Raw genomic sequence first — 27,771 nt, forward strand, 5'->3', positions numbered from 1 at the left:
AAAAGGGAAACTGAAATATCCTTTCCTAAGATGAAGAGCTGGTGGGCGGGAGAGCTCTAAGATGGGAGCAGGAGGATGCCGTGAGGAGCTCCCACCCTGGGGCTGGGAAGCAGCACCTGGTGGGTGCAGGGACATGGCAGGGGCCCAGAGGGAAGGCATGGACACTGCAGGGCTGACAATCCTGCCATGTTTATGAGTGGTAAGCTCCAGGAAATGTTCCACATAGCCCTCATAGTTCTCTGCCTTCAGACTTCAACGCACACGCGCACACACTCACACTGTCCCTTCTTAAATTTCCTTTGAGGTTTCCATGTGCTGGGATTTTCCCCTCAGGAGCTGCTGCTCCCCACAGGCTCTGTGCTGCTCTGTGCTCTGTTCTGCCACCCACAGAAGCCAACGGGGACAACGCGTTGTGTCATTGCTTTGGGGAGACATGGCCATAGAGTGAGATGTACAATATTGACCAAGTGGTCTCACTGAAGTTATCGCTGATCTCAAAGATAAGATAAGGAGCTCATTACGTATTCCCTGCTCTCACAGAAAGCACCACTTCCAGGTCCAGTGGGTCACTTATCGCTTCCTTTGAGGCCTATAGCTGTACTTGTAATAAGAGTAACAAAAAGAGATCTCAGATAGCACTGAATAAATAGTCAGCTTGGGTAAGAAAAAAAAAAATAAAAAGAAATTCGAGAAGATAACTTTTTTTGACTCTGAAGAGACAGAACACATATCTGTGAACTCAGCCTAAAAAGAAAAATGAGAAGAAATCCCTTGTGAATCTGAATTTATACACATGAACACATGTGTAGATATATAAATGTATGTGTCTACTTGTATATATCTTTCTTTCTCCATACATTTATTATTATATTAGATTCAAGCCCTAACTGTGCAAAGAGAATGTGATCCATCCTTGTGCCTTTTTCTCCCTGTGCCCTGTTGTCCAGATGTAAGCTGTGAAACACATCCAAGTTCCTTAGAACGGGGGGTGTCGAGCCAGGCAGTTCAGGCTGAGCTGTTCCAGTTATCACTCCATTGAAAACGAACAACAAATTCAAATAACAGAGGCTGTGTTTGATTCTGGATCTTTCTGGGTTTTCTTTCTCTGGTTCCCACCCCCACAGTCTCACCTCTCTCCCACTCTTCCCTACTTACCATAAAGTTATGATGCCCTTTGCTATAATAATGAATGGAATTCCCAGATTATTATTTTAGGGGCTTAACTGATTCTCAGTGGTTTTCACGTGTTTAGCACTGATACAAAGAGGCTTTTTCATATGTCTTTCAGCAAATATACAAATAGGCTTGGAGTCAGTATTCATTTTAATAGTTTCACCAGATAGTCACATTTATTTTCAGAGATTTTTTTTTCTCTCATCATATTTTTGCATCACTGCATGCATCTGTACTGCACATCCACCTATAAACCTGGAACTAGCATCAGCCAGCAAAATGTCTCCACCCTAAAGTAATATTTTTATACAAAGATTTGTACCTGCAGAATGCTCATTGCACAAAACTCTAAATACATATATATAAGAGCAAGACTGTTGGAACCTCTCTTCCTCCTCTGTGTGTTATTTATTCCCAAGTAATCTCAGCTGAGAGCTTTCTGATGCTGTCACAATGGGCAATTTTACATTGGACATTTTTCCCAATACAGATGTGTAGCTATTTGCCTTTTCTTTACCTCTCTGTAAATGCCATATGGACAGGAATCATTGAGTCACCAGATCATACATTTATTTTTCTGATATATTATGCTGTTTGATGTCATGTTGACATGTAATTGATGTTGGTTTTGCTTTTTTTGTCTTTGTTTTGTTTCTTGGTTTCAATAAAAAGAGAATTTAGAAAAGGCTGTAGAGTGATGACTTAAGGAACTGACAGACATGAACATAGTATGCATCTCTTTTATGATGTGCTGCTGAGTAAATGGGTGTATTTCTAGCTTTAGATAACATATAGGAGACCTCTGAATTTTTACTGTGTAGTGAAGTATTTGGATAAGCCTAGCCTATAACCTCAAAAGAACTTCTTTCACTCACGAGAAGTGCATACAGAACATGTTTTCAATGAGGGCTTAACCCATGATTTAAGAGTTAATAAAGAAAGATTTTCCATAAAGAAATGGGAAAGCAACAATAGAAATAAAATACAACATACCAAAGATTAAATATGTTCCATCAGCACAACAGTGTCTTTGTACAGTAAAGAGCAGAAGAGGATGATTAATAGTAAAATGATATATATGTCAAAAGAAAAATAAATGCAATTTAGACAAAGTACACACTTATTAACAGAGAACATCATTTACAGTTATTCAGATGGGAGGAAGGCAAGGATGAAACTAGCAGAGAATCTATTTCATAACGTGAAGTCACATTCATCTTGGTTCAGGCTTCCCTCCCTCTACAGCTGCAAAATAAAAATACTGGTGAAATCCTTGCTGACAGAAAATTAATACCTAAGTGCCCAGTGACTTCAGCAGAATCAGGATTTCACTCGAAATATTTTAAAGTGCAGCTTTACTAGGCAGACCTTGTGGATGACCAGTGGGAATGTGTCCACACTTCCCCCTAGTTCCCACTCAGTCAGCACCAGCTGTAACAGCCTTGGCACCAGACCCTTCCAAAGGGAACCTGAGGCTATGGAGTGCTCCCCACTCATCCTCCTCCTGAATGGTTAGTGACAGCCAAGAGACGCCTAGGGCTCTACCAGGCACTGGCTTTTGGGGCATGGAGAGGAAAGGAGGGATGGAGGCACTTAGAAACAAGCCCAAAGACCAGGTTAAGCTCAAACCAGTGAAAGACAGATAAAGGTGCCTGATGGACCAAACATCTGCCCAGCGCCTACCAGAAAGCTGTCACCTGATACCTGAAAGGTTGAAAGGAATTATTCCAGCATGGTAATATACTATGAGAAGATTTTGGGAATGCCTCCTCTAGATTTGCCAGAAACATTATGAAAACAACCAAAAGCAAACTTAGTATTTCAAACATTCCAGGTTTTGAGCCAGAAAGATAGAAATACGTTATCAGCTCCTATCACTCTCTGCAGAACCACAGGGCCCCTGAAGGGGCCCAAGCAGTGTGCCACCCCAGCCTGTTTGTGAAAAACACCTTCCACAATGAAATACAACTACAATCAAATATATAAAGAATAGGAAAGCACAAGGCAGAAAGAAAATGTCCATTTCATTCTGCATGCAAGAAACACTCTATATGGTATCTTCAAAAACCCTGCCCACAGTGCTCTAATATTTCCAAATAAATCAACACAAAATAAATACGTTTTTACAAGGTGGGAAAGAAAGGTAAATTAAGAAAGTTTGGAGAAGTAGTAAATGAAAAGACAAGACAACAAATTTTAAAACATAAACTTTTTTTCCATATTAATTCTAGAAATTTCTACCACTCCTATTTTGCATGCAGAGGTAAACACAATCTGAGAAAGAGAAACAAAGAAAATAAGGGTTATAATTCCCCCAATAATTACCTCGAAAAGGGCCTTACTCTCCTGATAGATGGTCTCAGTAGAAGCCAGACAGGGAACTAAAGCCTATATTTCTTAATATGCATGGGTTTAGGGCAACTGAGATAGAAACGTGGACAAAGTGGTAGATCTGAAATATACTTCTCTAAACTACAATTCTCAAAGCTCCTTTTTAACCACCTCACTAAAATCGTAAGATGTCTGAAAAATATTTTGATTATGGTCTAATCTGTTCTGTGTGACCCTTGCAGAAATGATTCTTTGCAACTCTGGCAAGTTTCTTTCTCTATCACTTTTGTGAGATGAATGACTCCTTCCACTTGCAAGGAAGTTCTCAGGATCTCTGCATTATAGGACTATTATTATCAGAACTCATTGAGCTCTTGCTGTGTTCACAGATTTAAATCTGAAAGCCAGAAATTATAAACACATACCTCATTCAAGATAGTACACGCAAGCACACATTATACAAATTATTTCTGTAGTGTACATTATAGCTACAAAAAGAATGACATCAGAAAACTTTATTAGCATCAGACAAGAGCCTCAAATCCTAAATCAGCTCACACAATTTCTCTTTTTCTAAACTCCTTTGATTTTATTTTTTTTTTGACTATTAAATCCAATTGCTATACAAGCTGGTGCTTGATGCTCTTCGAGTCACACAGAAATTCACCCATCCGCTTTAAACCATGTTATCCTGATATAGCATTCCATATGGCAGCTCAATGGAACACCACAGACAGCACCTATGCATTGCCCAAATTGACTGCCATCTTGACAGGCCTACAGTTTTAATCCCTGTCATCAGGATTCAATGTGGGTTTTTTTGGTTTTTTTAAACAGGTATTTCTGCACCTTTTAACTAAACTTGAAGGGTTCCCACGCTGCAGGACATAAATCGAAACATTTAAATAGAAATTCTCAAATGTATTCCCAGCAAGAAAAAAAAAGAAATCAGTAGAAAGCCAGTGAATAAAAAGAACTCAAAACTTAACTGAGCATTCCCACTTTCTAACATTTTAGGTGTAAAATAACACTATATCAACAAGGCCGAGTAATTCTCTCTATGAATGAAAGAATTAGAAGACATGAAACAGGCCAAGGAAATACATAAGAATGAAAGCTTAAAAAGGAGAGAGAATCCTTGTAATTACTTTATGAACAAAGTCAATAAAGTAACTCCCTATCCCCCCTTCAAAACCCCAGAGCAGTATATAAATTATTTGCAATATTATTATCACTTTAGCAACACTACAATACACTTTTACTACTAATCCATTCCCTGTAATTCTAAGAACTAATAAGTAAATTGTGATTCCCACACAAGTGTGCCCCTAAATTACACACAATACTCTCACTAAAGAGTATCCAGGCTTTTAGGAAAGTTCCGAGGAGGTGATCTGATTTTAATCCTGTCATACTTTTAAGCAAATGTAGATTGACTTAAAGTAAACATTGCAGGAGGGAGCTCATGCTCTAGGCTTCACCAAGCAATCAGCAAGGCATCTGACACGCTACAGAAAACCTGCAAAATCCAGCAAATAAATCTTGTAACACCCATTCAGTATCCCACGAAGCACACAGTGGGGAGCTGACACATTATTAACTGACTGTAATTTTCACAAACTGCAACATACTAAGAGCTTTATGACATACATGTGGTGAAATATATTTTTATCTATTATATATGCCTGTGTTTTCAAAGCACATTAATCAAGATGCTCCAAATAAATCATTGGGTCATGTTTGTTTTTAAGTTAGTAGCATCAAAAATATTAAACATTACAGTAAGAAGAGATGGGAAATATCTTTATCTCACGACTTTAACAAAATCACAAGCTTTTGATGATGCAGTAGTTGTGTGTAAAATGACAAAGGATCTGACTTGAGCAACAAAAAAGATAAACTTGGAACAAGCAATTGTCACAAGGTGCTGCTTCCCTTGAGTGTGAGGTTTTAAATTGGATTATGTTTTATAAAAATTGCTTAAACCCTGCTCTTTCAAGGAAAGTGAATCCACAAGGGACAATGCAGGTTCCGAGGAAGCTCTAATACCATCCAGAGGGAAAGAATTGAAGATGATATGACACAGACATCAACTCTCAGCCAAAGCATCTTTCCTTTTGCCTTGGTGAAGATTTATACAACTTTACAGAGACAAACCTCACCTGCCTGTCTCAGGAACAGCAGAAAGCACTCCTGCAAGTGACAGATCACTGGCTTTTGAAGCCTTACATTGTTCTGCCACACACAGGAATAACTTGAGGTCCCAAAGGTTCATAGAGGAAAATGGCACTTTGCCAACTCTCATTACTGCCTGCCAACCTGTAGATAATCTTCTTGTACTGTACTTCATCTGATACTTTCACATTTACAACCCTTTACAATACTCAGCAGTTTCTATTTAAATAGAAGTAGAAAAGATTAAAAAAATAAACCTAAAATAGAAAAAAACAGGCTAGATGTGAAAACTGAGAGCATTTTCCTGACTATTGTCCATTATTCTTTAATGTATCATTCTCTTTCTGCATGTAGGCCAAAAAAATAAATCCAATGTAAACACAAAAGGCAAATACCTTTTGAAGGCCAAGCAAATATTTGAAAAGCAAAAAAGAGATTCTGCTTTTATCTCCAGATCACCCTACAATTTAATGGTTAGTGGAGGGGGGTTTCTTTTTTCCTTTCTTTCTTGTTTTTCTTTTTCTCTTTAGTTCAGGGAATGCAGCAGGGGCAGGTCCACACCTCATAGCTCACAGAATGGTTATCAACCTATAAACCAGAACAATAGGATAACAAAGGTCGGGTAACTATGCCATGTCAGTGACAGAGCAGAGAGAAAAAATGGCACTACCCAAAGCCATAAGGCAACAAACCAATGTATTAAAAGTCTTGACCTAGTATTATTTCTGAATTATGAAAATTTCATTTCTGACCTTGTAATCTGGCATCTAATTTATAAGTGAAGTGCAGGTGCCTGTATGAAGCTTAATGGTCTTTATGAGGTTTCATGGAATTAAATTAATGCCACTCCATGGACTTGAGAGACTTGGGTCTTCAACTATGACAGTGGCATTAAATAGCACCGAAGAGAAAAAAAGGAAAGATGATCTGCAAACTAAAATAGTAAAGCCAGCAAAATACTACCTGTTGGGGAAGATGAATCAGAGAACCCTTATAAATATGATTGCTTAGCAAAGATCCTGAAAATATGAAACCTGTAATCGAAATAGAAATGAAAGCTTACTTTGAGTTGTAGGATACTGAGTCTTAGTTACTATATAACCTGAAAACAATAGCCTAGCCAGCTGAAGGAGAATCCCTTTTGATTGAACAATACCCTTCTGCTGGCTAAGGGATCCAAAAGTCAATGTAGCAAAACAGAAGTCTAAAGAGTAGTTTTTAGAGTTTAAAATATAACACAGTATGGTAATATAGTAGTTTTTATAGGCTGTATGTAGATTCTATAGGATTTTGTGTCTTGTATTGGTTGGTCACTGTAAATTAGAATATTCATCTCGAAAGGAGATATAATGGATTGTAACAAGGACCTCACTCTCTTAACTCTTACCCTTCCTCTTCCCCCTATTCTCTCTCTCTCCTGCTCTCTTCCCCCTGTCCCCTTGCTCTCTCGCTCCCTTCTCTCTTAGCTCATACCCTCCTGTTCTTTCTCCCTCTCTTTGGGACTTCCCTTCAGCTGAGGCTGGTGGCTGAAGGCAAGGCCCTTTTACCCGCGACCCTTGCAATAAAACCACGTGTTCTAGAATATACAGGTCATCAGAATTCCTTGTCCCAGCCGTCCATGGATTCGCCTACAATTACCAGTGGGTCCATAATCACCTGGCAGGAGGAATAAATTACTGACAGTTTCCAAAAAAGATTTTAGGCAAGAATAAAGCTGTTGAAACCAAAATGGAACACAAGTCTCCTTTTTTTTTTTGGCCCCTTATTACTAGTCCATGATTCTCAGTCACCACTGAACACAAATGTACAAGTGCTCAGTAGTTCAATATTGATACTCTTAGGCCAATAGCGAATCTCTACCAATCCCACACAAATCCCAGCAATTCCACAAAAACTCTGCAACATTATACAATGAGAATGAATGTTTTCTGAAATCATATGTAAAAAAAACCCTGAATTATCTTGTCATTAAAATAAAGCCATCAGTGGTAATGTTATTAAAAATATTGGTGCAACTTTAGGGGTTAATCACTTGTCCACTTCAAGGATGTAATAAAACATTTCCTATGGGTTCAAGATGTAAAGTATGTATACTTTATTATCTTCTATGGGACAGAAAAGTGATAAACAATTCCTATAAATAAAGAAGTCTGATCAGCAAAGTAGGATGAATACTAGAAAACAGAATTAATACTTGCTTAGTCTTGTAAGAGACAAAGCTAATAAAAATACCCTATTTTCTAGCAAACACAAAAATCTAATTAAGCATCTGAAAGCTATTTTGATTAGGTTAATTTCCAGTTTTCACAATATATTATCACATTAGAAGATGATGGCATTCTACAGAAAATGTTAACAGAAAGAGTGGGAAAAAGAGTTATGTTCCAGACTACTACATAAATTAGGAGACGCAAGCCCTTCGTGGACTACTACAGATAATGCCATAAAGGTCTTTTTAAAAGATTTGTCTCCTGAAATCTTTCTAAAAAAAAAAAATTAAAAAAATATTTTTAATTGGCAAAAAAATTGATAGTATCTCTATAATCTCTAAACACAACTCTAATAATATCTTAGCTAATAATTAAACATGTACAATGTCCAATTCTCTATTTGTTTAATAATAGAAATCCTGCAAGTGCAAGGTAGAACACAGGGATGGCCAGGGGCCCATTGCTACACTAGAACTGACCCCATGCATTACACAAATAAAACTGCTACCAATGGCCTGCAAGAATCACAAGCACTCTCATCTAGTCCTGAGATTATCAAGTAACTCTCAATAATTTTTGCTGATAGTGTATTAGTCCTCTAAATTATAGATTGTCATCTCTGAAAGTAGAATTATACATAAGACAGACTATTTTTAAGGAAGTGTGAAGCTTTGCACCAAATATTAGTATGAAAATCACATAGGTTATGGCTGTGCACATGTACATGACCTTTAGATGCATATGTATGTTCACCTATGTATTTGCATATGGAGAATACATACAAATAATGGATGAAATGGACTTGTATCCATGTGCCCATGTATTTGTGTTCATGCTTATGTACACAGATAAATAAATACGGAGGTAAAAGTTCTCTAACCTGCATATAATTATATGTTGTTTAGACTGACACACCTATAGATAATATGGATGGAATTCACTATGCTAATTATTAGTAGTGAGAACTTCAGTAACTGATACAGTGCTTGCTCACAAATTTTCTAATGCAGAGATCTCTTCCCACTCTGGTTCTAAAAACAATATTGCAGATTCACAAAGCAATATACATTTTTAACATTTTTAACAACAAATATTTTCTCTTTCAATTGCCTACTGTATGAGTCAATCTCTCTACATTTGGTTGGTATCAGTCAACCATTTTGGGTAGTTCTAATAATTTTTGAAGAGGTACTTTACCATACTGGCACATTTTTATACTAAAATTGGTGCTTCGCTGCTGGAATTAAGGCAGTAAAATCAGAACATCACCCCTGATGAATTAAAACTTCTACAACTTATATGATCATCTGTGACCTAAGGCATGCTGATTATACCCTTAAAGGATAATGAATGGCATGATAGGGGAAAAAAAAGCATTTATAAAAAGGCTCAATAATTTATTTGCTGGCATGGAGCTTTATTTCTAATTTATTTCCTAAAAACTTCAGTTTTGGGAAAATGAGAAAGTGACATTTCTCACACAAGGCAGAAATTATTAGTGATACTAGTAGATGAAGTAGTCACTTTTATTCCTTCCTTTCTTTCCTTGCAAAGAAAACAAAACAGCTAAAAGCAGATAGCAGGAGACAGAGGACCCAGTAACTCTGGATTCCGTGTCACAGCTGTAGGGTGCAGAAAAGAATAACCCTAATGAAGTCCATATCCTATCTTTAGAACTATATCAGCACAGCTCAAAGCAGACTCTGATCCTCCCTGGAACACAAAGCTGCTATTACTGATTATTGTTTTAGCTGACTTCGACATCAATTCCAAAACTTAGCTCTTTCTTTGCAATAGGAAGTCTAGGCAAGTCTGCACTGAATGCCCAGATCTGAACCCCGACAAGCCAGGCAGGCTTATTATTCTGCTGCTTATAACACAGCAGCTCCCTTCCTAATAGGCATTTAGAACAAAACAATGTTTCTCTCCTGCAGGGTTTTGTTTGGCCTTCAGATTAAACAGCGCTCTAGGTTAGTAATCAGGTTTACCAGACAGTTGTCACGGGGTCACCAGCAGCTACTTTGTTTTCCCTCAACGCTGTGCTCTCTAAGGTGGTGATAGTGTTAAACAGACTACAACTGATGGGAAAAGTAGAAAGACGAATCAACAATGTCCTAAAAATAACTTTTTTCAAAGAAAAAGCAGTCTATTGAAAACTCACAGACAAGAAAGATTCTGTATAAACACTAGTATACCATATATTACCTCAATAAATGCTAACAGCCTACTGTGGTAAAGAAAGAGCAAGGACATTTCTGATTTAGCTTACATTTTGCATGCAAAAAAGTTGAGTGTATGCTTGTACATGTGAATTTTTAAAAATCCAAGTTAATATGGAAGTAGAACACCTCTTTAAATTACAACTAGACAAACACAGGACTGATGAAAACTTCGCTTTAAAAAGAAAAAAAAAAAGCACGAACACTTAGGATCTGGCTACTGCAATGTTCACTGAGGTTTAAATACATGATTCTCCCACTGTAAAATGCCAGGAAATTTGCACATGAGCATCAACTAATAGACAGCAGACAAACTGTTCCATATTTTTCACTTGATCCATTCCTGTTCAGAGGTAGAAAGGCCAAAAGGACTGAAGTGGTCAGCTTTGGCCTTCTCCCAGCACCACAGAGTTTTCTTGTTTGATCTACTGAAGTAAAAAGTGCCCTGAAAAATCTCCACTTTGTCCTGAACACCCCTGTTTGCCCCTGACACTGAATACCCGCACATCACAGTCTCGTCAGTCTGGCCCATAAAGGAGACCCATTTGTGGGAAAACACTCAATCTGCTGTCCTTTGGCTCTCACAAACTTAGGTGATCACATTTAAAGTAAATTTGCTGTGGGTTCTGTCTTGGTTGGTTGGTTTTGTGTGCGGTTTTACTACCACTAAAATATTTGGCCTAAAGACTGCGGAATAATTAATAACTACATCGACACTAATTTGCACTATCTTTGAAAGAAATGCCAGCAGATTTTCCTCTGGCATCTATAAAAATACACCCAAAATGTGTGTAGTAAACACAGGCAGGGGATTACATTTTTCAGTTCTACGGATGTTATGTGCCATCATCCACTACAGCCACAGAACTCTATTCAGAAGGTGAAAAATGACACATGTTTGATTGCTCCAGGATTTAGTAGCTGAAAATAATGTGTCTTTGAGAATACCCTTCTTCATGAGCATGTCTTTTTAAAAAACTACTGGAATATGTTGGGTGTAATGAGGAACACATGTAACTCCTACTTCAGATGAGGAAAAAAAAGGAAAGAAAATGTTTTCCTTTAGCAGCATGTGATTCAATTAACTCTTCAAGTTCTTCTCTTTTCACAGCTGTTTAAAATATAATTGTTTTCCATAAGACAGTAAAAATGATAACCTCAAAGGCAAAATTAAATTTTATATTATTTTTCTATGTTATCAGACATGGATCAAGTGCTAATAAACACCTATGTATCTAACCAGCTTTTTTGAAACACTTGGAACACTACAGAGCTTGCAGAGAGCAAAATCCACAAGACACTAGGCTTGTTTTATTCTGATGCTTAGATGAGGTAATTCCAATCTCTTTTTTCCAGCCCTAGCATTTTACAATTAATTTTCTTCTAGAAGGAGAGTTCTAATGATTCTATAGTCTCTCTTTGATATCTTGTAGACACTTGTATGTAAAGTCACAAAAGTGCCCTGAATTTGTCCTTTTACTATGACACAACCTTGTAATTTTGTGTCTGACCACTCTATGCTGCTGATGATGATAAGGATTCTGTAAAAACTGGAGTTGTTCTTTTGGTGATATTGCAGCCTGAAGCCAGGCTAAAGCACCACTTGCACCATATTTATCTACTTGTTTATGAAAGAGTTTCCCCCTCATTGTGTGGATAACTGACCTTAGCCATAGCTACTAAGACATGAGCTTCCTTGAACTGTGCAGCTTTACACTGAATCTTATAAAACACTTCAGTGTTATCCATGTAGCTTCACTGAGCTCCAAATGAACTGAAACACATTCTCTCTCCAGTACTGCCACCACAGACAAGGTGTGGTCCAAGAAACAAAAATAACCTTGCCCAAACTTTGCTTTGGCCATCTGTTTGTGTAGACAAGCTTCTTCCCGGCTGCTAACAGGCTTTTATAAAGTAGAGAATCAAGCAACATATAGATATTTATGCTCCACCCTCCACATCATCTCATCTTACTGCACCAACCATGTAGTGACAAGAATGGTTTGCTTGCTGCAGGCTAACTACTTCTGGAGCCTCCCCTGAGTGCAGCTGTGCTTCCAGATGTGTGTCTAGTTAGTCAGAGACCTCTGGAGCTTCATCTCTCCTCAGCCTTAAGCTTTTTAACAGGTTGGAATCTACACAGTCGACTTTGAAGAAAATACAATTTTACTGTTCAGTCAAACTAGTTCCAGCAAATCAGATGATGTTCTTATCAACCTATTCCAGACACGTCTAACTTTTTTGGTTGGCTTTTTTTTTTTCCTCCATTTTTTTTTTCCTGTAATACACAACCAAGAACAGGAACTGGCACAAAAGCAATGGTGCCAGCTAAACTGCCTTGTAGGGGGACATTTTTCACAGGTTACACTATTGTGTTCTTGAAACAAGTCACTGGAATGGACACAAAAATCCCAGAGTTTCTACTTGATATCTTATGCTTCTATCTTTTGCTTAGGAACACTACTTTTATCCCAGTTGATATAAATAATAATAAGGAAAAAACAGCTAATTTGCACTGGTTTATAGCTGAGGGAGGTCAAGACCTTTCTATTCATTTGCAGGTAGTTTGATGATTTAGGATTCTGTCAATAGTCTAAAGCTTACAATTAATTTTAAAATGAACTAGTTGAACCAGTGGAGTGCTAGAGCTCAAGCACCAACACAAAATACAATAAATCCTGAAGTACTACTTCAAAATCCAACCAATTTGTCTCATTTGTGGGTTAGTACACACATAAGAAATACAAACACCTTAACCATTCCAAATAAGCAAACAGAGAGTTTCATTTTGTGTTTTACTTTTTCCCCAACAGCTCTATACTGGTTGTTCCTGATGATGTTCCAAGCAGAGCATTCCAAAGAGTCACTCGTGCAGGAAAACAGTTGAACTAAACTCAAGTTGCCAGCTCTTTTCTAATTTTAAGTTTAGCTTTCCCATTCTGAAGGAAGCATTCCTCCCCAATACCAGTTAAAAGAGTTTATCTAATTTAACTTTCATTTTTTCCTTAAACATCTGGGAAATTTCATTTCTCTAATCAGTTTCTTACTTTCCTCCACTAATTACAATCTTGTTTTTTCTACGTATATCATTTCCTGTGTGATAATTTTTTCATCATTGGGTTTCTTGCTCTTTAAATATTTCCTAGATGCTGGTGTTCAAACTAGGAAAATGCAGCTTATTTACCTTGTCCCTGTTCTCCTTAAAATACTCAGCTAAAATGTGCCTCAAGAAGTCATTTGCCTCGATGTATATCTGAATATTTAGCATAGCTCCCGAAATGCCGCCATTTGTGGCCCTGATAGCACCATCATCAGCAAATTCTAGGACTGTAATTTGCCCTAACGTGGTGAGACGCCCTTCAGAGAACTTGGCCAGCAGCTGTCCCTCTGCCCGAGGAGGCCAAAGTCACACGCGGAGCAGTGACGCTGTCACACGAACGCCACTTCTCCCTTTCACTTTCCCCACTGCCTTCCTTTCTCTTTCTCCTTCGCCTGAGGCCATATCTTAAACCCATTCCCAAAATTAAAAGGTTTCTTCCTTTCTCTATGACTCATGAATAGTTACCCTGTAGAACCATATGGCCACACGGGCTCAGGCTTTAAATTTGGAATATTTTCAGTTTTTGTCCGTATCTTCCTTCTTGTATCACCACAATCCCTTTCATAGAGCTTTCAGGCTATTTCATACATAATAGGGTAAAATCTGGACTCTTTTTCACCCACTACATGCTGTAATCACATCATGTGCATACTGAATCCTATTCTACAAGCAAAGCAGGATTTTTTTAAGTGCTACTAATTTAACTAACAGCAGACTATTAGGAAAAGTTATCAAATGCTCTACACAAACTTTCTAGTTTCCACAGTAATAGACTATAATTTTAAAACTTTTACACAACTAGTATAATAAACTAAATAATGAGGATTACATTGAAAACCATAAATGTTTGTTTGTCATACCTATTTATTAGTATCAGGGCCACAAATTTGAAAGTTTTCCCAAGATAGGAGTTTGGGGTTTTAAAAAATTACCAAAATTATGAGATTGTATTCACCTGACCTAATGATTTCATTTGCATTTCTCTATATAAACACGGTGGTATGTTTACCAAACATCCATTTCCCTCTAACCCCAGATCATAGTTTTTGAAACACCCCCCAAAAAAAAAAAAAAAAAAAAAAAAAAAAAAAAAAAAAAAGCTTGTTAACAAACAGGAATGTGTCCACAATATCAAAACAAACTTAAATAAATCATTCATACAATATGAAAACTGAAATCTCACAACTGAACGAAAGAGCTCTGCGACATAAAAGGTCCTGTAAACCCCCACAATATGTCCAAGCACAACTAAAGACCAACTTACGTAATATATTAGCTTGCAATTGCAAAGGACTCTTCAGGTTTTGTAATCAGTTCTCACACTTAACCGCAAACCAGGAAAGAATTGTTATGATATTCCACAGTTACATACGTTGCGTAGCTTGGAAATATGGCTTAGAAATGTATCTTCTTACCAAAGTTAAACACAAGTTTAATTTCTTTCATTCATTTGAGGAAACTGAGGATCAACATATGCTGTTTCACATGCTGATACTTCAAGTAAAATAACAAAGATCCTTTTAAAAACTAAACTCTCTTATAATGAAAAACAGAAAGAAAAGATTTTGTTCCTCTGAGAAGATGATTAGCTTACCTGGTTTTGCCATTCCACACCGACAGCCCGAACAATATTATCAGCTCTTCAGGTACTAATTCTTGCTAACTGGAAGGATATTTTCTCTCTTGCTGGATTAATAATCAACTTTCCTGATAGTTCATTTGTAATTCTCTGCTGGTTAACCCTTTGCAGGGCTCCCATTCTGAACTCAACAACCTACACTCTTCAGCTCATTGTAATACAAAAATAACAAAATATAGGCTAGCACATAAACAATAATTAAAGAGCAAGCTAAAGAGAAAAATTAAGAATAGATTATCTTAAAAAAATAAAAGCCTACAAACTCTTAAAGAAAGACTTCCTTTCTCTGAAAGACTCTAATTACTAAACCTAGTTGCTGGTAAAACAATGCATCAACAACCTGGGAGCTGTAAAGTCCAATGGCTCATACGACTGCACACTCCCAGGAAGACACGGCTCCACCTCTCATCTTCAGCCAGTGAGCAAGTATGACACATGCCTGCCTAATTCTGAAAATAACATCTTTTATTAGTGAATAGTGTGCTGAGAAATTGCCACAGTTATCAGTTGGTGCAAGGCCACCCATCTGTGTTGTCAGAAAGCAAGAGCAAGAGTGGCCAGGAGTAAAAATGAGATAAGAGAGGCCCAGAATAGCTAAAAAGGGGAGTTCAAATGAGGTCAGAACAGTTTAAGATAGGATCCCTAAAAATTATATATATATTTTATTTTCAAATGTAATAGTAGTAAATTACATATGTGTTATCAGTTTCATAAAAATTCAATACAGCTCTGGCAGATCTGTTGTGAACTGAGTAAAAAGATTATAAAACAAACCTGGTAAAAGAGTTCAGAGATCTCATATAAGAGATCTCATATAAGGAACATTCTGAAAACACTCACCTACAGAAATTAGTCTTTAAGAGGTATGTGATGCACCTTGGGATGTGCTTTGATTGTGGACAAAGGTAAGAGGAAAAGAAAAATCAACTTGTTGCATGGATGACTAAGGTATAATGCTACAAAAATAGGGAAGTAATAAGAAAGGGAGGAAAAGTCTTTCTGAAAAACAGTAAATTGGGAGTTTGGATGCTCTTGGAAAAATATAAGACGTGACAGCTCTATTCACTAACAGAAATGCTTTCCTCATGAACTCTGCTAGAACTGTTTTATTAAATAATATGGCAGTCATTCTTTTTTTTTTCCTAAAAAAAAAGGCACAGAGTCTCCTAAAGCTTCTGCATAGAGACTTTAATGATGAGACTTAATCTATTTCCCTTTGCATAGGAGTAGTCCTATAGCTAATCTATTTTTACACAACTATAGGTCTCTGCTCTCTGTTCAGCAGAGCCTAATACAGTTTGCTGTAAACTTTCTGCAATATGTGCTGTAGAATTTATGATAAAGTGCTATAAAGTTTTGAAGCAAATTTATTTCATATTTATAGCTAATTTTATTCTGTGTTTGAAGGAAAACCTTTTAAGAGCGCCAATAATGTGAGAAAGCTGCAACAACTAAATTTACTGTTAAGTATCACATCAGTGGTACTCCTGGGGGCTCCTCTTCATGGGAAGAAAGCTTAAACAACATTTTCTAACACTTTGGATTGCTTCCCAGAGATGTGATGGCCTACAGAGGCAGTGCTGAACAAAGCAGGCTGGAATAGTAAGTCAGTAAACAACCCTTTTCAGAGGATGGTCACAAATAAGTGCAACTTTGTTTAATAAAGGCGAATTATAGTTATCTTTTGTTCTTTGGTAGGTGCATTATCTTTCTCTCCCGTTCCACCTGACTAAACTGGTAGTATCTTTTCTATCACCTGACTGAGTAGTTGGCTGGAAATAATGGGACCAAACAATCCACTATTGTTATGAGAGACAATGACCTTTCATGTCCTTGGAGCTCGCCATGACCTTTCATCTTTCCTATCCTCCAATGGTCTCTTCTAACAACTAAAACTACACCCTGTTAGGCTGAATTCCAGATTGTCATAAAAAGCCCCTTCCTTTCGAAACAAAACCAATTTTTACACCAAGGTGGTGGAGAAACACAGGTCCATTGTTCCCGCACAGATGGAAGTTAGAGTTACTAAGGCAACAGCTCTAATCCCTCTTTTTACCACCTTTTTCACATCATTGGCCTATCAAGTGTGCTACCTTTTAACTCATAAGCTCAAAAGCTGGTAGTCTAACTGACTGCCCTAATTAGCTACGATTTTCACAGTACAGACAACATGATGAGCTAATCGAAATTTGCAAAATAATGACGTACCTCCAGCAAATATTCCTCCTCCTGAGGCCCAGTCTTAGAATAACAATAATGAGACCATTATTAGAGGAGGGCATTAAAATGCTGCACTGCTGCTAAACAGAGAACTTAATTGTTCTGGTCTTGTCCATTGAATCAACAACCTATTGTTGTGGACTTGAAAAATAAAGGACTGGAGAATGGGTGCCATAATGATTGGTCTGTGCTGCCATACCAGCACTCTGTAGAATTGTTTTCCTTTTGAAACTCTTGATGGACTAGTAGTTTTGTTTAAAAGTAATATAAAAGCCAATTGTCTGGATAAAAAGTCCTATTTATTGAAATCTTTAGAAGCAGTTGCATGGATTTGTTCATGACCCCCAAGATAAAAACATAGGGACCATAATAATGCTATTTGTGGCGACCACTGCACGCAGTGACACTGCTTGTAGATAACGCTGTCCTGTCTAGCTACTGCAAAAGGAAGGAAGGCATTTCCTTTGCAGACAGCAATCATGGCAGAAGGTCAAATAGTGGACAGACCAAATTCATCTGTAAAAATGAGGATGTTTTATTTTTTAAAAAAGGCCTAATATGTTTGGTCACCATTTACAATTCAGGGTTTTGGAAAAACTAATAAGGGTATCTCTAATCAGTCAGAACACAGAACTTGCTTTTGCTGATTAGTTTTTAGATATTAAAAATGACAACTTATTTTTTTTTTCCTTCACCTCTTTAGAATTATGCCCTAAATTTTGTCATTGGGAAACTGAATAATATACACCTTGAGATGCAGTGACTGAACTGATGCAAATTGTAGCTTACTGTGAGCTTTGGATAGTCTTTATTTAAATCAGAGACTGGGAAGAGGAGGCATCTAAAATCTCTGACATGCCTTTTAATATTGGAAGTTTTTTTAATTGTTAAGAAATTAGAAACTACAGCTTTTCACAAATGTTTGAAACATGGTCTGAAGAAAAATCATTCTCCAAAATCAAAAATCACAGTTTCATTACAGGAAATCATTGTTAATTAACACTATCCTAGACTCCTCTCTTAGCTTTCACTGCAATAGGACTGTTGAAAACACAGGCAACAATAGATGTACACTTTGGAATGCAGACTAAAATCACATCTCATTGTCTTTTTATAGTAACGCCTCTTAATGCATCTTTCTACACACAAATAGCTCAAAAATGGGCTATGACTCCAGATTAATATAAATAATGAAAAATTGTAACATTTGGACTTGCAAGAGTTTCTATTGGTAATTTGCTATTGATTTCTATTTGCTATTGGAAAAAGTTTAGGGTTTAATTTTTCTCATTCCTATTCAACATATTTTAAATCAAATTGAGAAAAATAATTGTGAAAAGAGGGAAAAAAAAAAGAGGAAAATTTAAAGGTTAACTCAAAAGATATTTTCAGCAGTTCTATGAACTGCTCATAAAATAAAAAAAATTCTTGCATGTATTTGCAAAACATCTTTACTTTAAATTCCTTTCTTTTGTAAATTGAAAAATGCTTAATATAAAGTAGTATTAAATTGTAAATAAGACCTCTTGCTTCATTCAATCCATGCTTTGCTTCATTTATCTTCATCTTGTTAGGCTAAATTAATTAACAATCTCTGTGTTGCACACTTTCTCTTTTCATTACATCAAATAATGGCCTGGATATGGGAGAAAACCCTCACCACAGGGATCTTGAAACACTACCTTGAGGAAGACTCTCTTACATTTGCACTGCTTTAGCAATATTAACTAGTTGGATGTTATGACGTTTATTAAATGGATCCTTCAATCCTTTGCTGCTGTAAAATAATTGTTCTGAATCTGGGAGAAAGAAAAAATGTTTTTTAAAAAAAGTCAGGGGCTCAGGGTAAATCGTGTTTAAAATTTGGGAGCCACAAGTACTTAAAAGAAAGAAAGTACCTAAATAGCTTTAATCAATGTTTTATTTAATATAAAAAAATCTGCAACTTGAATACAATTTCTGGCCAACTCTGTACACAGTCCTGAACATATTAATGTGTCAAATTACTCAAATCAAGTTGCCATATCGTCTGTTTGTGAATGTTCTGTATATAATTAATTGACTGTCTGGGACAGCTTCATGGGGAAATCTGGTTATTTAGATATTGTAATGGGGCGCAACGTGCTAAACTATTAGACAAGTTTTCTTCCTTTAACCTACATTATGGCATCTAGACCAAAAGGACAAAACAGTAAAGCCTTTTTTAATCTCACCCTGATCAAACAACCCTCTTTCTCCAATCACAGCTTTGTGCGTGATATCTTTCTGCTAGTGTTTCTTATTTAATTAAAACAGACACTGACAGAAGGACATGGATTAGGACTGTAATGATGCATTTACTTAGATTAATCGGAGGCTCCTTTTGGAGTAATGGCTTAAACAAAGAACAAAAGGAAATTGTTATGAAACAGCCTTTTATCCCAGGCAAAGGTCAAATTATGAGGTTTTTAATTTTGTCTGCCTCTGTTATATTGGACCTTTCTAGTGGAACATGAGATGTACTCCTCTCCCCTTCGCCCCCAAACCAAGCCAGTTATTATAATATAGCCATTAAAGCTGCAAATTAAAATGTCTGATTTTAAACCAGGTTGCTTAGCTTTCAAAACCCTCTAATTAGCATGTTGTGCATTGTTGTGAGGGAAAGAAACCTAAAATGCTAATGACTTGCTGCCAGGTGACCACACTGCTGTGCAAAATAATACAGGCTCACTCAAGTAGTAGTAATACCAGTAAGACCCAGCTCTTATGAATTACCCAGCTCCAGGTCTGCTCTGCACCACGTGTGCTTAAAGAAACAAGAGTGCATCCAGCCAAAGATCAGAGTTCAGTAGTCAGCACAAGAGATTGTTGTATGTTAACTGGGAAGAGGTCTGTGCCCATTCACACACTGCGAGGCAGGAGAAAAACATTTGAAATCACCATGGGCCAGGTGATATTTGGGCCAGGCACAGAGAAAAGCACAGAACAGAGAATTCCTCCCCCTCTGGGCAGAAGCTACAGATACACTTCCATCTATCTCACAGTAGACAGACCCAACTTTCTGTGATAAATTCTGCTCTTGTTCTTTGCTCACAAAGAGGCAGCAATGCATGAAAACACCCCAAATACAGGTATATTTCTGCCGTTTCCCAGTTTACCATTCATTGCAACAAGTTCATTGAACACACAAAATTAAGTTAGATGGTTAAATTTTCTTAAAATATGCTACAGGAGAAAGTCTGGTAATGCATCTTCAAAGACTCAAACCAAATAGAAAACATTTCCTTAAACCTCATGCCACTTGAGGCTCTTGGTTTTTGAACACTGAATTTTTAGCAAACTTACACAAAATTTCAAAAGCAAAGAACTCTCACATGCCAGTGACAAAATGAGCTTTAAGTAACTTCCTTTTTTCCAAACTGCAGAAATATTCATTAGTCTTCTGCACCACCAAAATTGCACACAGACCCAATCCTCCTCCTGCCACACAATCCACATCTCTGGCAAGCCGAAATGTCACCCAGCACCCAGAGGAACACAACCTGATACCAGCAAAGAAGCAAAGCTTTGCCTCCAGTGCCAGCACTGGGCCCAAACAGCAGCAGCAGAGGCAGCTGTTCTGCACCACAAATAATGCCATTCTGAAAAGGCCAGAATCATTAGTAGTCAAGATTAACCCCACTTGACCTGCTTTTTTACCAACAGTTGAGGGGAAAAACTACTTTCTCTGTAACTTGACATCTCCGCCACAAAGATCATGGCCCAAGCCCTTCCAGACATACCAGCACAGCGTTGACAGCGTTCCTCAGAGGTCACAGGAGTAGGAAGTTGGATAAGATGTTGAGCAGCTATGCTGGCCTTGATGTCTGCTCATTCCCAGAAATCTGCCTTTCTCAAGTGATCCCTAATTGATCGTTAAGGGGCTAAAAACGACTGCAAAGTGTCTTTTCAGTAATTTTTAATCCTTTGTGGCTTTATATTTTACCTAAAAGTTCATCAGCCTGGAGGGAAGTTACGGCGTGAATTCAAATCCCAGTGTCTCCAAAACTGCCACTCAATGAAAAACACAATCCAATTCCTCTCCAGATAAATTACCAAGTGATCAAAATTGCCAGGTGACAAATTAAACCATAGGCACGGTCCTTGATGTGTTATAATCTCAAACCCATATGTCAACACTGTATTGCTTGTCCCCTTTTTACACAGATTCTGCAACATTTTTGCCACTATACTCCCTTACCATGTATTCCCAATCCCGAAGAACAAAGACAACTTGCCTTGGAAAAGATTAGCATGATTACACGAAAGCCACTTACATGACTTACCTAAAAAAAGGAAACTACACTCAGATGCAAAGATAGAAAATTCAATTTGCTTAACACTCAAATACCTGAGCTGCAAACAAAGTGACAAACAAAATGTTAATAAAATTAGCTACACAGCTACATTCAATATGCCTAGAAATAGCCTGAAATTCTCAGTAGTCCTCTACAACTTAGAGATATCACTGTCGTCAGCCAGTACTACCATTTATTTATTTGTTTAAACTTCTGTTCAGCCAAGATAATCACATCTTAAGATACGTGAACCTGTTTTCACAGACATATGTATCATCCACTAGTGTTCTTTGGCTGCCTCTTAGTTGTTATTTTTTCCTGAATAAAACCACCTCTGTGAGACAGAAAACACACTGCTTAGTTTATTTATAAAGAAAGAAAAAAAAAAAAAAAAAAAAAGCTAACATCTAATGAAAAACAGACTTTGTGCATAGTGATAGGTGACTCTATCCTTTACAACTTACAGTCAGGAAAGTCTCATTATTTTCCTTTGTAGAATTCAGACTAGCAGCATGTTTTAGAGGCATCTTGGTACGGCTACTGCATTAATATGCACAATGCAAGTACACAGTTTCCCAAAAGTTCTATTTGCTCCTTAAAATATATTAAGTATGCCAACACTCTTTTAGTGAGTAAGTAATAAAATCTGCATTAGCACCCTACACAGAATATGAATTCATGCTTTAAGATCAGAGCTGCTTAGATAGCAAATTATCTGCATCATTTCCCATTTAGCAGCTAGAGAGCTGTGCAGGTACAGTCTGTGCCTCCACGAATATGGAACTTCATGTCCTGTGTTTTTTGCTGGACATCCATGTGTTATGTAGAAAAAACATGTAAAAGAACAGCAGTGATCTAAGAAACCAGTGCAGGAGCCTGACCAGAGTCAGGTTGTCACAGCAGCAGAAGCTAGAGGCATAGCACAGTAGATACACTGGTAAAGCAGTCAAATACTACACAGTCCTGCTGCTTTGGTGCAGAACAAGGCACTGATTGGCCTTATACACATCATAAGTTCAACTGGGTCCATTAAACTGTACCTCTGAGTAACTACAGTGCTCTGTCACCTTGACCCTGGGAACTCTGGTGGCCAGCACTGAGCAAAGACAATCTGCTTCCTCCCTTTTCCAGCACCCCTTTCATACAGCCAAGCAAAAGTCACAATATACTCTGCACAGGTGGACAGCAGAATAAAATGGACCTCCAGGAAAAAAAAATCATCAACTCATTGAAATTTCATGCATAATATGTAAGGAGATTTGATCCAAAGAGAGGAAGAAAAGGGAAGGGAGCTCCTGCTATATTTCTTTACTTGAGTAACTCCCTAGATTAGTGCGTGGTTACATATATGTCTGTGTATCTATATAATTTAACCTGTACAGTGTACATCATGGAACCTATAACAGTCACACAATGGAACCAAGTTCTCTTGTCCAAATTAACAGCTTGCACACAACAGCAATTTTCTCTATCTTCACACACCATGAAGGAAGAATGGTTCTTATCTCGGAGCACCAGCGCTCTGGGTTTGTGCCATTATGCACAACCTCTCTCAGTTTTTTCCATGTGTCCCTTTCTACAGGTTCACTGCATCCTGGTCTACCTGGTCAGTCCATACTGGCATCACTGTATGCACAGCTTTTTGTGTCTGTGAGCTGACAGAAAGCAGAACTCTCTGCTCCTTGGGTTTCCAAAACACTGCATCTGGGCCACACAAACCAGCACGCTTCCAGTCCTAACTACAGGACCAAGCAAGTTAGGTACCTGAGTTCAAGTCAGATTGCCACATTCACTTTTTACTATTTAACTCTTTTGCCTCACTCCAGAACTCTATTCCCATCTGAGTTGCAATACAATGAACAAAACAGTGCTCAAATCCTTTACAAATTTCTTATTTGGTTTTGGTACCCTATGAATTGTAGGGTTTTTTTACCTCTGAATTACCATTGAACTTCTCATTCAACATGTTAAACACTCTTCACAATAGGAGCCTTCATATCTTTATAACTGCTAGTTTTTTAAGTCCTGAGGATAAAACAGATAAATTATGAAGAAAAAAAATCACACAGTCCTGGTTATTTTCACTTCATTTCAACAAATGATAAAGCTGTTATATTCCAAACTGTCTTTTGCAAAAGATGCTGATCTATGCAATTCATCAGTAATCTTTATAATGATTGTCAGAAGTTAATTTAATAAACTACTTCATATTGTGTGTGCGTATAAGTATATATATAAAAAGAATCTGTTGAGGCATTTCAGTTTGCTGTTGAAGCCAGCACAGCTTAGAGACAGAAACCACCATGCATATACAATTACAGTGTCAGACTTACACCCACATGATAACCATGTGGTGAACTTCGATATCTCCTCATAAAATGATTCACTAGGCAACTTTTAGCATTTGGCCTACAATTTTCCCACTAGTCAAAATTTCCCAATCAGTATTGTCTACTGAAAGAGGCACACAGAAGTGCAAGGCCTGGTTTTGGCTCAGTATCAGGCGTGCTATTTACCTCTCTCTGCCTGTGTTTACCTCGGTGTAAAAGAGGCAAAACAACCGCTTTATAAATCACCTTTCTCTACTGCTTTGAGATCTCCTGTGAAAAAGGATGAATGAGAGAATCTGAACCTCTAAGCAGTATGAAGCAGAGATCACTTCAAAATGAAACCAAATAAATTAACATAAAAGTTTGGGGGTTCATTTGGTTTTAATTGCATGGGTTGGACTCATTGATATTAAAGGTCTCTTCCAACCTAGTGATTCTGTGTGCAATTTTCTTTCTCTGATGTTGGAGCTTTCAATATTCAATCAGCCAGTCACACCTCTACATTGTTTTATTACAAAGCGAATCAGAACAGACAAATTAATCAAGCCAGGACACTGAGTGCACTATGTTTACATGATATATCCTGTCCATATCTGTCTAAGGTTCAGACTGAAATCCAGCTCCAGCTGCATCATCTTTCAGGCTGACAAATCTTTCTGAAGCTGTGCCACACAGTGTTTCAGGCCTGGGACCTGCTGCAAACAGGCACTTTCACTACACTTCTCAAAGTCCCAAATACCAAAGTTTCACAGGTTAAACATCCCTCGAAGGGTACACCTCTCGCAGTTTAATGGTACCCACTGTCCAGTCTTTGAGCATTCATTTTTTTCTGCCCATATAATTACTAGTGCTTTAAATCTTTTCTTTCTAAAGAGTGGAAATTAATATATAACCTATATAGAAAGAGAATACTGTAAACCACAGAACAGTGACTCATTTATAGCTCACTGTCAAAGAGCTTGGGGTAATAGAGTTTGAAAAAGTGTCTGTTTTGATATATATTAATATTTTGGAGTATATCTAAATCTTTATGAAATGTCTATTGCAATGCAGCTGGAAACTATCATACTCATGGAAACTAAAGTAGTTCAGTAAGCAAAGTGATGCAATAAGTGAAACTACCTACATTTTCTAATTACTGTAATCCATTTCGCATTCCACCAAGCTAACTTAACAGATCTATAAAAGTTTTGCTGATGACCACAAAGAATGAACTATACAACTACCTGATTTCCTCAACATCTGTGAAAAATATGATTACCCCAAATGAGTTTTGAAATTATTATTCCAAATGGGCTTCTATGATTTTTTTATATATATGTGCACCTATGCATGTGTGCACATACATACATAGGTAGGTATATATACCCATAGGTATAGTTACATTTAAGTAAAATAATTAAGTTGTGTTTTCAGCCTTTTTTTCAAAGTTCACCACTTAGAGCAGAAGGAAATACAAAGGCATTTCTCTGCTTTGGTACCTACAAGAGGACACCACAAGGTGCAGAACAGAGCAAGGGCTGCATGGGAACAGCCTCAGGAAACAGATGCCTCAGCAAAGGAGGAGGGAGCAGAAATAAGGAGAGAAGTATGAGAATGGCAGCAGCTTGGGTGAGCCCAGGAACTCCCTACAAAACTGCAGGAACTTCTGCCTAGCATCTGCATTTGATGGGAAATGTTGGCAAGCACATCCTTCCAAGAGATTTCTTCAGACTAGAAAAGGGATGGGAGAATTTTAAGAGTTAAATGCATGAATTTATATCCAGGTTTAAGATACCCCAATCTAGAGTGAATATCTTAAATCCTTAAGAGAAGCATTTTGCTTTATTTTTTTTCCCCTCAAGCCTTCACCTTTTGTCATAATGAAATACACAGTCAGCCTTCAACTGGTAAAATATTTGTGTTGCCATGCAGTTAAATAAATGTTTTTTCATTTTCTTTTAAAATAGCCTCCCACCCATGTTTCTCTAAACAGTGGCCCATCTGTCCAGCTGCATAACATGTACAAGCTGAGCTGTAGTCCCATCTTGCCCCCATTTAAAGGGTCCTTTCCTTATTTCATTAGCCAGAACACATGAGGAATTAATAGGACTTCAAAAATAGTGGAGTGCATCTGAAAGGAATACTGATTTCATAATATCCCCACATTCCACCATAACCCACAGCATCTGATCAGAATTCAGCATCACAGTTCTAGCATGGGCAAGTACAGGAGACCAAGGTAATCTTTCCTTATTTCTTTTATACATGTATGTTTGATAACTCCATTCAGTGCTCTTTTTTCTCCTGTTTTTATTCTCCCTGATTCCTTGTATGAAATATGAAGGACTCATGAGTATGAGCATCAAATTTATGGTGGATGCCTGCTGTACCACACATTATCTCACACAGTCTCTCAGTTGTCTGCCCTGCAGTAGGGAAGATTTGCATAGTCTTCAAATGGGTAAGATCTATACAAACTATAGTTATAATATTATTACGTTTATGTGTTTTTCTATACCAACTAGTAAAAGAAAAATGCTTTATTCCACTTTAGGGCAACATTTTTGTGCAATGAGGCAATATCGCAACCAAATATATCTTGTTGATATTTAAAATCTGAATATATTCCCTCTTGTAATTCTTTCATCTGTGTGCACAATTTATACAGGAGCTCTGAGAAGGGAAAGAATGAAGCACCTGCCTTTAATCCCAAGGGGGTTTTATATAGGGTTATTTTTGTTGTTGTTGTTTTTAAATCATTATACTCTCCCTTGCCATCACTGGTCACCATCACTGCAGCACCATACCTCCAGCTGTGAGCTTGAACACACAGCTCCCTGAAGCCAAAACCAACGGTGCTTTTCTGATTTAGAGCAAGGGACGTTGGAAGTAGGGAGAGAGGGCTCAAGTTTCCCTTCCTTTTGAATTTCAGTGTCACCTCTCTTACAGAGCATATGACATAGCAACCTAGCCAATATGACAAATCACAAGAATAGCTGCAGCAATTAAGATTGCAGAAAATTATCAGATATTTTAGCGGCAATTAAATATTGTGTCACCTTCAGGGGGAAAACACTTTAAAGATTATTTTGCATGACATATTTGGTAAGCCAGACTGCCTAACTTGTAAGTCTTTTCTGTTACAGACCACAAGATGAAATTTTGAGCACCTGAAGTTTCTCCTCTCAGGAAGAATTATCACCTAAGAAGAGAGGAATTCCCAACTGCAAGAAATCCAGGGCATGGTAGACACAGACAGAGAGAAGGATGGATGGAAAGAGGGTAAATATCAACAAGTAAAGGGACAGAAGATTACACTGGCTGTTGTGCAACTGTTACAGAAAAAGAATTTAAAAGAAAAGTGGTGGGTTTTTTTTCTCCTCATCATGTCCAGAGTACACATTTTATTATAGTGAGCACTGACTTAATTTTCCAAGACTCAGCCTGAGACAACAGCAGCTGACTACTAGCTCAGCAGCGAGAAGTCTAAAATTAGTATTTTTAAAAGTCTTTTTATTCTCATAAAATTTGTACATTAAAACTGACATTTTAAAAGGTTACTTCTGTGGAGAGGAACTAGCAGCTATCAAAATCTAAAAACACCAATCAAATGCAAACGTGTTTCAAACTGAACTCCAGATAGCGCAGACAAATCACCATGCCAAGCAGCGGCGTGGAGCGGGCGAGAGCTTTGGGAAAAATTATAAATTAGGTAAATCGTCAAGTTATAGTATTATTGCATCAAAGCTGTGGTTTAGACATCCTAGTGCTAACTGCCAAACTGTCTGCATTATTCTACGTTGTTAGCCATACTGAGTGGATTTCCAACCACTTCAAACAAATTATCAATTCCAATCGAGCAGGTTTGTGATAGAGCCAGAGAAAAAGGCTTTTTTTTTAAAGCTTGCCTGCTCTATTTTTCTGCCCTATTATGACAGAGAGCTTGTTTGTATTTTTACATACTTACAGGTAAGAAAAAACAGCTACTCATTAACATGTCCACAAGTATATTAAAATTACATTCACCCCAGTCTCCCCAGTCTTTTATATGTAAGGGTTTTTTATATATCACATAC

The 27,771-nt window shown here is 37.5% G+C and overlaps 1 protein-coding gene and 2 long non-coding RNA genes across 13 annotated transcripts in view; 2 read left to right on the plus strand and 1 right to left on the minus strand.

Annotated features, from left to right (window-relative positions):
- The window catches only part of SOX6 (SRY-box transcription factor 6), a 369,253-nt gene that overhangs the window by 249,026 nt on the left and 92,456 nt on the right, over positions 1-27,771 (minus strand). For 9 of the 11 annotated variants that reach the window (XM_066320822.1, XM_066320820.1, XM_066320817.1 and 6 more), the window contains exon 1: positions 14,803-15,267. The exons of 1 other annotated variant lie outside the window; for it this stretch is intronic. The gene's annotated coding sequence lies outside the window, so the exon portion shown is untranslated. Of the gene's footprint in view, positions 1-14,802; positions 15,315-27,771 lie in introns of those variants that run through there. One more of the 11 variants, XM_066320816.1, reaches the window with a different exon arrangement.
- Positions 9,824-27,056, plus strand: LOC136362374 (uncharacterized). The gene is made up of 2 exons (XR_010743789.1): positions 9,824-11,440; positions 26,842-27,056. It is a non-coding gene; the product is annotated as an uncharacterized lncRNA (long non-coding RNA).
- Positions 15,481-16,527, plus strand: LOC136362373 (uncharacterized). The gene is made up of 2 exons (XR_010743788.1): positions 15,481-15,752; positions 16,255-16,527. It is a non-coding gene; the product is annotated as an uncharacterized lncRNA (long non-coding RNA).

This window comes from Sylvia atricapilla, chromosome 6, assembly GCF_009819655.1.
Source record: "Sylvia atricapilla isolate bSylAtr1 chromosome 6, bSylAtr1.pri, whole genome shotgun sequence".
In the NCBI taxonomy this organism is placed as follows: domain Eukaryota; kingdom Metazoa; phylum Chordata; class Aves; order Passeriformes; family Sylviidae; genus Sylvia; species Sylvia atricapilla.